Source organism: Amphibalanus amphitrite, unplaced genomic scaffold, assembly GCF_019059575.1.
Source record: "Amphibalanus amphitrite isolate SeventyFive unplaced genomic scaffold, NRLGWU_Aamphi_draft 000211F_arrow, whole genome shotgun sequence".
In the NCBI taxonomy this organism is placed as follows: Eukaryota; Metazoa; Arthropoda; class Thecostraca; order Balanomorpha; family Balanidae; genus Amphibalanus; species Amphibalanus amphitrite.
The window spans coordinates 588,803-602,872 of NW_024881706.1; positions in this window are offsets into that span (position 1 = coordinate 588,803).

Sequence of the window (14,070 nt, forward strand, 5' to 3'; positions counted from 1 at the left end):
CACGATGCGCCCGTATATTGCGCCCGTCGGACACGTTTCACACTGCATTAGAATGATCGTAAGCAGTTTATTTATCGAGCTAAAAGGTCATTCCACACGAAGTAGCGCTTGCTTATCTTTAGCGCTGGACCATGGCCTGGGCAATGACGATGTAAATCAATTTTTGTGTAAACATGCGCGGGACAAAGAAAGGACACAGTGCTGAGCGTCTCGGAACACCACTCTTTGTGTCTGATCTTGTCAGAGACAGGGCTAGACCTTCAGACTATCCGTATAAGATGCTCATCGGTTCTCACTCCGGAAACGAGATAACAAACGGTATTTTATTGAAAGATATAAAACATGTTGCGTACATGTGTAGGTAGGCAGAGGCAGTAAGCACCTGAAGCAGGTACTTACTTACCTATACAATTCTTGAGCCCTTCATTCAATTACCTAATAAACACAATAAACAAGAAAGAAGGAATACAGAAACACCTAAAATGTTCACCCTTTAATGATTATAAAACGAAAAAAACGGCACAAAGGCTAAAGAGCATTAATCATATCGTATACCTCTTTATCATCAGGTATTGGTCGTAGTCGTTAGTCGTAAGTATGTACTTCCGCAACAATTAGAATACATGATGGGATTTATCTCAACTTCCTTTTTTGTTCCGATCTTATAAAAGCGTCTTAGGTATGCCTACATCTAGAGCGGAGGTGAGCGGAGCGTCGAACACTTCCAATGACCACGTTTGGTCTCAGAAAAGGTGTGAAGTCGGCGGTGGACAGTGTCGCCGCGGTGTGCCCCAGGAAGTTTGTCCAGCGCAGCTCTAAATTATCACACCGTGCCCCCTAATGACACAGTGTCCTGTGGTGCTGTTCCGGTCCAGGCGGTACGCCACGGCACGGCGCGCGGAGAGGGAGGGTTAGCGCGGCGGCGGCGCCGGTGCGTCGGCGACGGCGCCGCCTCTCGGCCCACCGTCTAATCACAGAGCCGGCCAGGGCCACTTCCGGCCGCCGGTGGTGCCGAGACGCTCAATTAGAGCCGGGAGGGGGGGGGGGGGGACGGAGGAGCGGCAGTGACACCCACTGTCCCCGGGACAGTGTCCCGACCTGTCCCGGCACAGAGCCGGGTGGGACGGGCAGTGACACTCACTGTTCCAGCCTGTCACGGGTAACCGGCGCTGACCGGCCAACGGGGGGCTCCGTCGACCACTGCCGTCATGTAGGTATGGGTACGGGGCGGTAAAGGGCGACAAGGGAGATGGATTGTAATTCTAAACGGCTTCTGACTTTTTCATTTTAAACACCAAGCAAATAAGTATCTGACCGTCTACTCTTTTGATACCTGAATGGACTGATACTGTATAACTGCAGATCAATCGACTGAAGCTCGTTCACGGTTCAACGTATATGGTTTGAACCAGTAGGGGAGAGTGGGGAAAGATGCCCAGGGTTTTGCTATGTCATATATTATTCGAAAATGACGATCGGAAAGCAAAAACTTGGAGTTTCAACGGAAGCCGGCATCTTTTTTCTCCAAAAATATCACACTTTCGTGCCTGAAATATGATAACTTTTTTTTGCTATTAACTATTAAGCATTTTTCTGAAGAAGTGAAAGGGGGCATCTTACCCCACAGGGTGGGAAAGACGCCCCCTGGCGTTGGGGAAGATGCCCCCTGCACTACACTGAGAGCTGTTTTGATTCCTTTTAAGCATATTAGGGGAATTGGTCTAAAACAACACCCTGATCATTTCTCCGAATATACCCCAAATACACTTTCTTTAAATATCACTCTGAAATTCTTCTAATATACCCTACACTGAGAACCTTTTTGATTCCTTTTGAGCATATTAGGGGTTTTGGTCTAAAACAACACCCTGATCATTTCTTCGAATATACCCAAACTATAGGTACCCTTGCTCTTTAAATAGCTCCCTTGAATTCTTCTAATATACCCTAGTAAGTACCGAAGAGGAAAGGAATATGATTCCTGTTCTATTCCTTGCGATACCCACAGTACACTCCTTTTAACCTACCAAAATACCCTTACATCGAAACCTCTAGTGTTCCTTCTAAGCGTATAAGGGGAATATTTTGCAAACTATACCTACTCGCATTATACCACGTAACACTCCCGTATTATTCTGTGATTTCCATCACTGATCTCAATGTATTCTTGCATTAGACCTCACATAAACCCAGAAGGGAAAATAATAATGCCCTAGGTATATTCGTCGTAGAAGCTTGCTCAGAAACTGTCTCCTTACTCTCAGCTCCCTCGTCCGATTTCCCTTTATATATCGTAACACATCCAAAACGAGGGTTAAGGTTCTATCCCCAGCAGGGCGCGTATGGCTGAATAGCCCAGCGGGGCGCGGGTTAGTGGTCAGCAACACGTCCAGGGAGCGACTGCCTGTCCTCCTCGCCCGCCCGGCCGGCCAGTCCCGGCCCGCCGACCGGTCACCGCCGGAGGCGCCGAGCGGCAGGCGCGGATACAAGGGGGGGGGCCATGGGGGCCATGGCCCCCCCCCCCTTGGCCGATTTTTTTCAAAAATAAAATAAAAAGTTAAAAAGTTAAAAAGCTGAAAAGGGGGCCTCCTGAAAATAAAGTGGCCGAAATCCGATGAGTTTTTTTTTAACCTACCCACTTAGTTATTTCTTAGAAGATTAGCTGAGAAGACTTCTTTGTTAGAAGATTGGTAAAGCTTTTCATAACTTGGAGGTCTCTTATACTCACAGAGATGACCACTTTTACAGGGCCTCCTAACCTGCACAGAGGGCCTCCAAGCCTGCACAGATGTTGAGATGTTGCCTGAACAGCTAGATAAGCTCAATAGACGCAGTTTTTTTTGGGGGGGGCCCAACAAGTGGGAAGATGGGGCCTCCAACAGGTGGGATTATGGGGGGGGCCTCCTGGTTTCTAATGGCCCCTCCCTTGGAGATTTTCTGGATCCGCCCCTGCCGAGCGGCACAGGTACGGTATCTGACAGTAGCGGCAGAGACTGTACACTAGGGTATATTAGAAGAATTCAAGGGAGGTATTTAAAGAATGAGGGTATAGTTTGGGTATTCGAAGAAAATGATCAGGGTGTTGTTTTAGACCAAAACCCCTGATATGCTTAAAAGGAATCATTTGAGGAATCATTTGAGTATTTTAAGGGCATTCCGCCAGGAAAACGGCAGAGTTATAGGAGCATGACACACCATGATCAAAGGGAATAGAGAATCGTTTTGGTTGTCAGTGTATAAGCGACATAAATGGGCACGTGAATCGCCTGAACGAATCAGTAGTCCCTTCGAGCCTGCAGTAGTGCATGGTAGACACCAAACGTCATCGTAAGAGCCCTCAAAAGTAGTCGTAAGGGGCTTCAGAGCAGTGGCGGCGGATTCGATTTTGGCGTGGGGGGGCAAGGTCCCAGTCGAGATGATGTCATAGGCGGATCCAGAAAGGCGTTTTCGACATTGTAGTGGACATACCCCCCCCCCCCAAAAGTGTCCCAAATCCAAAAACTCCTCGGATTTCGATTCCTTTTGGGGAGGAGCCTTTTGCATGCTCCTTTTTTTGCTTTTTACTGCTGAACAGTAAGAAGCAAAAAAAAAAAAATCCTGATAAAAGTGTTATTACCTATTAGGAAACATAAGGTACGTTTTGTCTATTTCGGGCGATGCAGGGGCCAGGGGGAGGGGGAGTAAATATTTGCTTTAAATGCCCGCTCCCTGGATCCGCCAGTGGACGATGTAACTCTTTTCGTATTGCTGTACCTATTAGAGAAAAGCTCCCATGGGAAAAATTGTGCCATAACCCGATCGCATCATAGGCGGCGGAACGATTTGAGACAAGGGGGGGCACCATGGCTCAAGGAGCCAAACCTAGGGTACCCCCAAATCCTGTTTTCTCATCGGATTTAGGCCACTTATTTTTCGTCACAGCCCTGACACGATGATTTTTTTTTAATTTTATTTTTTACTAAACGAAAATGGCAGTTCACCCCCGTATGCAGGGGTGTAATTTTATATCTCTTTGTGGGGGCATATGCACCCACAATCCTGAATTATGTATGCCCACACAATGATGAAAATGCACCCACAAGTCTTTTGCAAGGCTGCAAGCGTCCTTTCGAGAGTACGGTGCCCTTCGCATGCTCTAACGGCGTCCTCCTGACCGTCTCGCGTTCATGGATAATATAGCGTTTTTAATCACTCGGCGCCCTTCTGGGAGAATGGCGCACTTTTGACAGCACCGCGCCATTCTCATGGTCTAACGGCGCCCTCCTGACCGTCTCTCGTCCTTAGGTCTCTGTTCACCGTGCATCCCTCGACTGTTCGGCGCCCTTCTGGCCTCTCAGCGCCCCTGAACCACATATAGCGTTTTCAATCACTCGGCACCCTTTTACGAGAATGGCGCCCTTTTCATGATCTCAATGCGCCCTCGTAACCATCTGGCGTCCCCACGTCCCCACCAACGTAGCACTACTGACTGTGCGGCGCCCTTCTGGCCTCTTAGCGCCCCTGGACCACATAGCGTTTTCAATCACTCGGCGCCCTCCCAAGAGAATGGCGCCCTTTTCATCGTCTCACGGCGTCCTCGTAAGTCGTAACCGTCTGGTGCCTCCACATTTGGTGCCCCTCCTACTGGATGGCGCCCTCTACAGCTTTTTACGTCCTTCCGGTCAGTTTCCACTTTTAAGCGTGTATTTGCTTAGTCAGACACGTCACTTGAAGCGCCATTCGGCTAGCAATGTTATCAAATTCGGTGTTAATTTAGGCTCCCACATAAAGAATATCTATCGCGCCCCAAAACGGCCTGGCGCCGGGCGCCCCTACAGCTGGGCACCCACAATCATTTTAGGAAAATTACACCCCTGCCCGTATGTGTGGTTAACTTTAAGCTGATCCCCAAGTACCTATGTGTTTGTCTCTTCCTTATTCTCGTTTGATAAATTCCATTAATCCTACATGTAACAAATTACCAAGAAGCCATCGCATGGTACTAATCAGTGGCGAATCCCAGGGTGGAGGTCACATGGGTCATGACTTAGGGCCTGGGGTCACCACATGCCTGCCAGGAGCACCACAGGCCTGACAGCCGACAGGGGCACCGCAGGCCCGCCAGGGGTACCATAGGCCTAGCAGGGGCACCACGGGCCTGTCAGTGGCACCACAGGCCTGTCAGGAGCACCATCGGCCTAGCAAAAGCACTACAGGTCTTCCAGGGGCACCACAGACCTGCCAGGGGCACCAGAGGCCTGCCAGGGGCACTATCGGATTCGCAGGGGAACCACCGGCCTCGCAAGGACACCATGGGCCTGTCAAGGGCACCACAAGCCTGTCGTTGGCAATTTAGGATTGTCAGAGGCACCACAAACCTGTCAAGGGCACCTGCGTTCTAACAGGGGCACCACAAACCTGCCAAGGCCCAGGGACACCACAGGCTTAGCAAGGACACCACAGGCCTGTCAGGGCCCATGGGCACCTAAGTCATGTCAGGGCCCACCGTAGGCTTGTCAGGGGGCAGGGTAGGTAGGTACCACAGTCTTTCCAGGGGCATCAGCGGCCTAGCAGGTGCAGGGGCACCAGTCATCACATGACTAACCAAAAATAAAGAAAATAAAAAAACTGAAAATAGGGCACCACCAAAATTAAGTGGCCGAAATCCGTTGAGGTTTTAATTTTGGGCATAGGTAGGGGCACCACTTCGATTCATGGCCCTCCCCTTGGAGTTTTCCCCGAATCTGCCCCTAGTACTAATACATCAAATTTAAGGGGGGGCACCTTGCTATTGGTGCCCCCATTGCAGAATTCAAGGGGGGGCACGGTGCCCCGGTGCCCCCCCCCCGTTCCGCCGCCTATGGATCGCATATCAGATGCTGAAGAACGGCGCCAACCCTTTTGAAGTAGGCGAGCGCTATTCTTCAATGAGGTAACTCGTTACCATTTCCTCTGTTCATTTTACGTTCGATTTCCGTTTAACCTTCCTCTATATTTCTGAGACAGATGAGGGAGCGCGGCGGCGGGCTGGAGTGAAGGAACGGTAGCCTGGAACGAGAATCCAGAAGCTCTGGGTGGGGCGTTTCTTTATTAGGGCTTTAGGGTGCGCTGACTGCGGTAAGGTTCAAATTATTACATCAAATTTTGCCACGACATCTACCGGTTCAGGCACTCGAGAATCAGCGGCCAGTGATATCTGCAAAGACGAAGCATTTCCAACCCAGCTTCAGCAGCCTGGTGTCAGGGCGTCTCAGGTGGCTTTAATTACAGTTGCACATACCAAGCGACCTCAGTGCAGCCAGTCTGTGGCCGAAACCATTCGGAACAGACTTCAACGAAAAGTGAGACAAGGTTAGTGCTATCGTTAAGTGCCATTATAGACTTGGGCCCCGTTGGCTTGACCCACTGGAAGGTGGTAGTTATCAGACGCTGCAGGGCATACTCATTTTTTCCCAAATGCCTTAGATTTTGCTTTCGTGCTCCTAGGCGGCGGAACGGGGAGGGCACCGGGGCACCGTGCCCCCTTTGATTTTGGCATTTTAACGTTAGCGCTATGGGTGTTGCATGGAAAGAATGGGACCAAAAGTCGGCAGTGCCCCCCCCCCCCCGTTAATTGAAGGTGTTCCGCCGCTACTGTTCGTGTTTGATGCTCTTTATTCTATAGCCAGCTTTTAGACAGATGGGGCCCACTTATGAGCAGTGCCCTAACCCTCAAAAGTTTCCAACATTAATTTTTACTTTTTTAATAGTGAAATTGAAATAAAGCGGATACTGAACTGTGAACATCCAGTGTTTACACTGGCCCCACACCAGCCTCCGAATGCCCAAAGCAGATCTCTGATGACTGGCCTTTGGGTGTCTTACCATACCGTGCATTGGTCAATGTGGTAAATGTGTACGACCTCGGCGTTTACCATTTTATGCTGGAAACTGTTGCGCTCGAAAAAAAAAAATCCGGGGAGTGGCTTATTATGAGCGCTCATTAGTCCTAACTACCCGCAAGCGAATGGCTAGCCCTTCCGTCTCCGCTCGCTTGCGATTTGGCATTTATGTAGGTACAAAATAGCGGCAAACAGCCACTGAAGGTATGAGTTGCGTCTCTTGCACACTTAAAATATCTCTAAATCGAATCTGAAAAGACAAAAAAAATGATATAAAGCAGACATGTGCATGGATCCGAGCGATGGATCTATGATCTCAGTGGATCTCGAAGCAAACTGCAGGTTAGGATCTATGATCCCATCGGATCCGGCGTGAAAAAATCATCGTGGATCTATGATCTCATACGATCTGACGATGAATCAAGACCATGGGTCTATGATCTGAGTGGATCCCATCATGCCCAACATTTGAAACCATGTTTTAAAGGGTTTCTGTGTCAATAAATGCCACAAAATTATGAATTATGACGTGCGAACACATAAAATCACTAAAACAGAACGTTTATGAGTTGCAACAAGTGTTTTTGGGGGATTTCTGTGTTGACAAAAAAATAAGTGAGGATCTATGATCTTACTGGATCTCAAGCAAAACATGAGACTCGGATCTGTGATCCCTACGGATCTCTCGATAAATTTGAAAGCTGGATCTGTGATCCCGTCGGATCCGAGATCAGGATCCGTGGGATCAGATCCCAGATCCATTTTCTCGGATCCATGCTCATGTCTGATATAAAGCGGAAATGGTTAGCATTTACACATATTCAAAAGGCACCGTTGGACAAACTGTAGGAGCGCATAGCTGCAATATCAGGTTATGGAAATTTTCCTCATGTTTAGGGCACAAATTATGGAGGGGCAAGAATATACGTTTGCCCCTCCTCCAAAAGTTTCTTAGGGGACGATGCCTCCTCTGCCACCCCGTATCCGTCGCCCCTGTAAGCGATCACTGAAGGCCTGGGTTGCCGCTGCGTCACGTTGACGCTTATAATGCCTCTAAAACTAGGTTGAAGAGAGGAAAACTTCAATTGAACGCGAACGCTTGCCATTTAAGAAAGGCAACGTATGATAAAGTATATGGGCATCTGGTTACATCTTCAGATGATCGAACAGCATAATCAGGTATATGGTTTTTTGTCTAAGCTTTGTCACAAATTATGGGGGGGCAAAAAGATACTTTTGCCCCCCCACGAGTTTGCCAGGGGGGGCAGCTGCCCCCCCTGCCCCCCCGAATCCGCCGCCCCTGCTTCAGAGCTTCAGAGGTCATCGTTAGGGCCATCATAGTCCAGCGCTGCCAAACAAGCCTCCGTGGTGGCGTTCGGAGACCACTGTGTGGCCCTTATAGGTCTTCATGATACTTGAGGGCCCTCGAGCCCATCGTGGGGACCTCAGATGCCAGCGCGGCCCGTGGAGCCAACGTAGGAGCCCTCAAAGGATGTCGTGAGGGGCCCTGGAGCCAATAATGGGGCCCACAGAGGCCGTCGTGAGGGCTCTCAGAGTCAGATGCCGCCCAAAAAGTCGCTGTGTGGGCCGAGAGACCGGCATGGGGAGCACCCGACCGTACTGGACTCTCAATAGTTCCAGATCGGCTTTTGTCTCTCATCACAAGTATGTAATAAATGATTTGACGGGCTGCTTGAAGGACAGCCTACGGATTTAGGGGGGCGTCTTTCCCCATCAGGACAGGGGGCATCTTACCCCAAGGTGCCGAAGTAACATTAAATCAGTACAATTTGTTAGCCATAAAACTACACCCTGAAACAAACTGTTTGGGACACGGTACACGCATGTTAATGTATCACGACTATAGCAAGGGACGCAAAAATTATCTACCGTCTTTGATATTTACAATGTTTTGACACCAGAATATTTTTTGAAAGCAGCAAATAAAAAACATGCAATCACCAGCCAGCCGTTGCTCGACTGAGCTTCGCAAATTTTTGTGCAGTTAACAAGGCAGGCTTCCGCTTTACGCTAAGAACATTAATTTCCAGGCTCGATTCTTTGTTTCGCCGCTAGAGGGGGTGGGGCGTCTTTCCCACCCTGGGCATCTTACCCCACTCTCCCCTAACTAGTAAGGAGCAAACTAATAAACGGCAAACAGCGAAAATACACCTACTATGCATTTCTGCACTTTTTTTCTTAAACGGCTTTCGAGCTTCCCTCACAATCGATGAACAGTGACCCGTGACCGGATTCCGGAACAATAACCGTTTGCCTTTTACATTTCGGTGGAACAGGGACAAGGCCAGATCGTGCAATAGCGAATTTAACAAATTCAAGTCACTCAAGTGTATTTAACGAATAGCTTCGATGTCGTTACGCGTGGGTTAAAAATGATATGGACTGCCGTGCATACCTATTCTTTTATTTGCAATATATTATTTTATTTGGCTAGTTTAAGTTTTAAGTAAGTTTTAATTAAGTTTTATTTCAAAAGTGTAGGATACCTATGTCATATGAATTTCATATTCTTTTTATGCAGCTACATATAGTACCTACATATCCTTTGATTACGAGCGAGCGAGCGCAGCGAGCGAAGCGAGTCTTTTCAATATGACGGAAAAATCTCAGTATGAGCGGCCCGGCCCGGCCCGGCCCGGCCTGTAACGCTTTTGAGAGGCTTATATCTCAGCAACCGCTGGACCGATTGGCCTGCGGTCTTTTTTGTTGGGTAGCCCCATCCCTTCTACCCCGTAATTGACTACTTTTGATACATCTCAGTGATCGTCGTGGCACGTGCCACGTGAAAAGTCAAGGGTGTTCAAGCTGTTTTGCAAAAGTAGTGATTTTGAGAGGCTCATATCTCAGCAGCCGCTTGGGCGATTGACTTGCGGTAATTTTAGTAGGGTAGCAGCATCCCTTCTACCCAAAATAGGATACTCTCGATGCATGTGGGTCACCCCCAGTGCACGTGCAAAATACAACAATAAGAGGTGCCAAATTTGTTCCCATGTCAGTAACTCAGTAATTACTGGGGCGATTTCGCTGAAACTTGGCATACAGGTAGGTACCCATCAGGCAATGCATTCCCATGTGTTGCGGTTAGGGTGCTACTGCACGTGCGCACGTGCAGGGGGCGTTTCCAGATCTCGAGAACGGCTGGGCCGATTGCGCTCAAATTTGGTACACGGTTGGGGACCAGTTAGTAGGGTGCCGTGCAAAAGTCATTTTGGACCCCGTTTGCACGTGCGCACGTGCAGAATGCCGCTTCCAGATCTCAGGAACGGCTGGGCCGATTGCGTTCAAATTTGGCACACCGATAGCGACCAGTTAGAAGGGTGCTTTGCGCAAGCCCGTTGAAAGACCCTCTCGCCCTTCCGCACGTGCAGGGCTCACTATCTCGCTCGCTCGTTCTTCGCCCAAAAGGCGTTTTACTGGTTTTTATAGCGTAGCTGCATCCCTTCTACCAAAAATAGGATACTCTCGATGCATGTGGGTCACCCCCAGTGCACGTGCAAAATACAACAATAAGAGGTGTCAAATTTGTTCACATTTTAATAACTCGGTAAATACTGGGGCGATTTCGCTGAAACTTGGCATACAGGTAGGCACCCACCCAGGGCGTAACCACCACTGGGGACACTGGGGACCGGTCCCCAGTAGCTTTTGGGTTACTGGGGACCGTCCCCAGTAAAACCGACGACCTCCTCAATTTGCTTAAATAGCCAAATATTGTCTCTAAATCAGTGGCGGATCCAGGGGGGGGGGCAAAATGGGCATTTGCCCCCCCCCAAACGGCATGATTTTAACATTGCGCCTAGGGACGATGCATGGAAAGAATCGATAATTTTTTATGGTTTGCCCCCCCCCCCCCCAAACCTCTGAGCTGGATCCGCCTCTGAGAATCGACGTGAAGAGTAATATGTAGTCAACGGAAGACAAAACTATGGATGTTTTGTTTAGCCCTCGCCCGGGTGGGTCTTTCAGCCAGCTTCGCCATGGGGGAGGGGGCTTTTTGGCCACACTGCAGATCATCTCGGAAAGTAAGCAATTTAGAAAGACGCAGTAAAAAGCAATAGATAGCTCGCTGCGTATGTTTCAGAATTATACTTATTTTTGATTAGGTCATCGCTGAGGTCACTGGAGGTCACCAAAGGTAAAATTTTCACGAACTTTTGTTCCCAATGTTGACAGCTTTTCACAGATCGGCGCATAAGTCGGGAACCAATAGAGCTTCAATGCGGCGGGGAAGCGCATTCGATAGCTCTTTCAAAGGCCTTTCTGATCAATGTCCTCAGATTTGACCTAAGGTCAACGGTTTAGCCTCCAGGTTGGCGTTTTTGCGGAATAGGTTTTTGTGTCATAACATTTGCCTCCAAACTTGTATGACGCTGATTTTACGGCATCGCGTTCGTCTCGTTGAGACGCGTCGAATAAATTATAAGTCTGGAAATATTGAACTCTGGTCATGGTCACGGAAAAGGTCATGTTGCATGTCATTCGGTTAGTATTGTTGAGCTGAACACATTTATCGTGTTTTCAGCGCTCTAGCATATTTCTACCTAAAGTTATGGTAAAAAACTCATGGAGATGTTTCATGACCTGAGATGACCTCAAGGGCATACAAGGGGCCACAGTTGCAATTAACCGGTTCATCGTTCAGTGTGCCATTTTTACCTGTGTCACGGTGTTTCAATGTGTTTTCGGCCTTAAGAAGATCATTTCAATTTTCTCCCATTGACTTATGGGAGAAAATTGGAAAATTGGAAAACGGAGAGTTCGCAAAATTGACATGACTTTAGGTCACCGATGTGAAGAATTGAGAGATATGCGAATAGTTCACACTGATTTCCTCATGCAAAAGCTCGAGTTTCAAACTTTTGGGATGTTTACTGTAGGAATGACAGTCGCATAGTTTTTTAGAGGCATAGTTACTTTACTTGACCTGGTGACCTGACCTCAGCTGACCTGGGGTCAAAATCTTCACACATGATGCGAAATTGAGGTATCATAAGCTATTCCAAGTTTCGCGGCGGTGCGAGCGGCGGTTTCCCTTAAACGCGCAAAAAAATGGCAGGTGTGTCCAAAAACGCCCCCCCCCCTCCCCCCACTCGGGCGAAGGCTGATCCTGAAATATAAAATTTGGTCTTCGCAGCCCTCCATGTGGTCCCCAGTGACTTCGGACTCGTGGTTACGCACCTGCACCCACCAGGCAATGCATTCCCATGTGCTGCGGTTAAGGTGCTACTGCACGTGCGCACGTGCAGGGGGCGCTTCCAGATCTCGAGAACGGCTGGGCCGATTGCGCTCAAATTTGGTACACGGTTGGGGACCAGTTAGTAGGGCCTAGGGTGCCGTGCAAAAGTCAGTTTGGACCCTGTTTGCACGTGCGCACGTGCAGAGTGCCGCTTCCAGATCTCAGGAACGGCTGGGCCGATTGCGTTCAAATTTGGTACACCGCTAGCGACCGGTTAGAAGGGTGCTTTGTGCAAGCCCGTTGGAAGTACCCTCTCGCCCTTCCGCACGTGCAGGGCTCACTATCTCGCTCGCTCGTTCTTCGCCCAAAAGGCGTTTTACTGGTTTAGTCCATCTAATCATTTTTAACCCACTCGTAACGACAATCGAAATCGTAGCACTAATTCGTTGAATATATATTATCCCGCACCGTAAGACAGTGTTTACAATTGCTTCACGTGCAAAGAGAGAAAGTTATCAAATGTCGTTTAACTGATTTGTTAAACGTCTAGACGTTTAACAAAATGGTAAACGTATAATAGACATTTCGTCTAGTCTGAAATATGTCGCATTTTTTACATAAAATGTATTTTTTACCTTTAAGCGCCCGAAAGATGTCGGTGGTACGTGATAAAATAACTAAACCGCTCGTAGGTAGAAAAAAACTTTTAAACGTCTTGCCTATCGGCTCGACGTTTAACCCGCGCCCTGCTGGGGGGGGGGGTGTTTGAACACCCCCCCTTGTGGTTTTTCGCGAATATCTCAAAAACGGCGGCGCGGAGCGCCGCCGTTTTTGGTACACCTTATCATACATCAATTCTACACATGTTGTGAAAATTTCAGACCACGGTCATTCAAGGTCAGGTCACCAGGTCACTTGAAGTGACCTCACCTCATAAAAAGTTTCAATGTCTGTCATAGCTACACCGAGTGACCGATCGCTTTGAAACGTTCAGCGATTGATAAGGGTAACAGTATCTATAAAATGTATATCTCGGAATTTTGATATCGGTGACCTAAGGTCAGGTCAATTTTGCGACCTCCCCATTATAAGTCAATGGGAGAAAATTGAAATGCGCCTCTTTTGGACGAAAGACATTATAAACACTCCCAAACACTGAATTACAAGTGGTTTAGACACACTGAACATGAAAATGGTGTCCGTGACCCTTGTTTATGCCCTGAGGTCATCTTAGGTCACGAATGGTATCTAACAGTTTTTCGCAAATAACTTTTGATAGAGGCATGCTAGAGCGATGAAAACGCCTTAGATGTGTTCAGCTCGACGATACGGATCGACTGATATGCAGCATGACCCTTTCCGGTCAGGTCATGACCTTGACCTGAGGTCAAATTTTCAAGTTGACCTTTCAAGGTCAAGTTATAGTTCATTCGATGCGTCTTGACGAGAGGAACACGATGCCGGTAAAAGTAAGCTCGTACAAGGCTTGGGTCAAAAGTTATTGCAGAAAAACTGTTTTCGAAAATATCGGCTATTTTTGCAGTTTTTGCCCCCTGCAGGCAAAACCGTTGACGTTAGGTCAAATCTGAGAAAATTACTCAGAAAGGGCGTTAATAGGGCTATCGAATGCGCTTTTCCGCGGCGCTGTAGCTCTATTGGTTCCCGAGTTATGCGTTGGCTTCTTGGAAATTTTCGACATTCGACCTGGAAATCGGCGAAATTTTGCCTTCAATGACCTCTGGTGACCTGACCTTTGACCTGACCAAAAAATTGACCGAAGTGATTTCGTCATTATTTTTGACGCTCTTTCGAACGCCGCCTTCCGCGTATCGCTACGTGGCCCAGGAGCCGAGTTACAAGGGGGGGTGTTCAAACACCCCCCCCCCAGCAGGGCGTGGAAATCCAGGACCCCCAGCCGGGCGCGGGTTAAGATTTGGTCTACCTACTCGCAGTTTAAAGGGACTATCCCACCTTCTAAAATGTTGTTAAAACCAGTTAAATTGTGCCCGACTT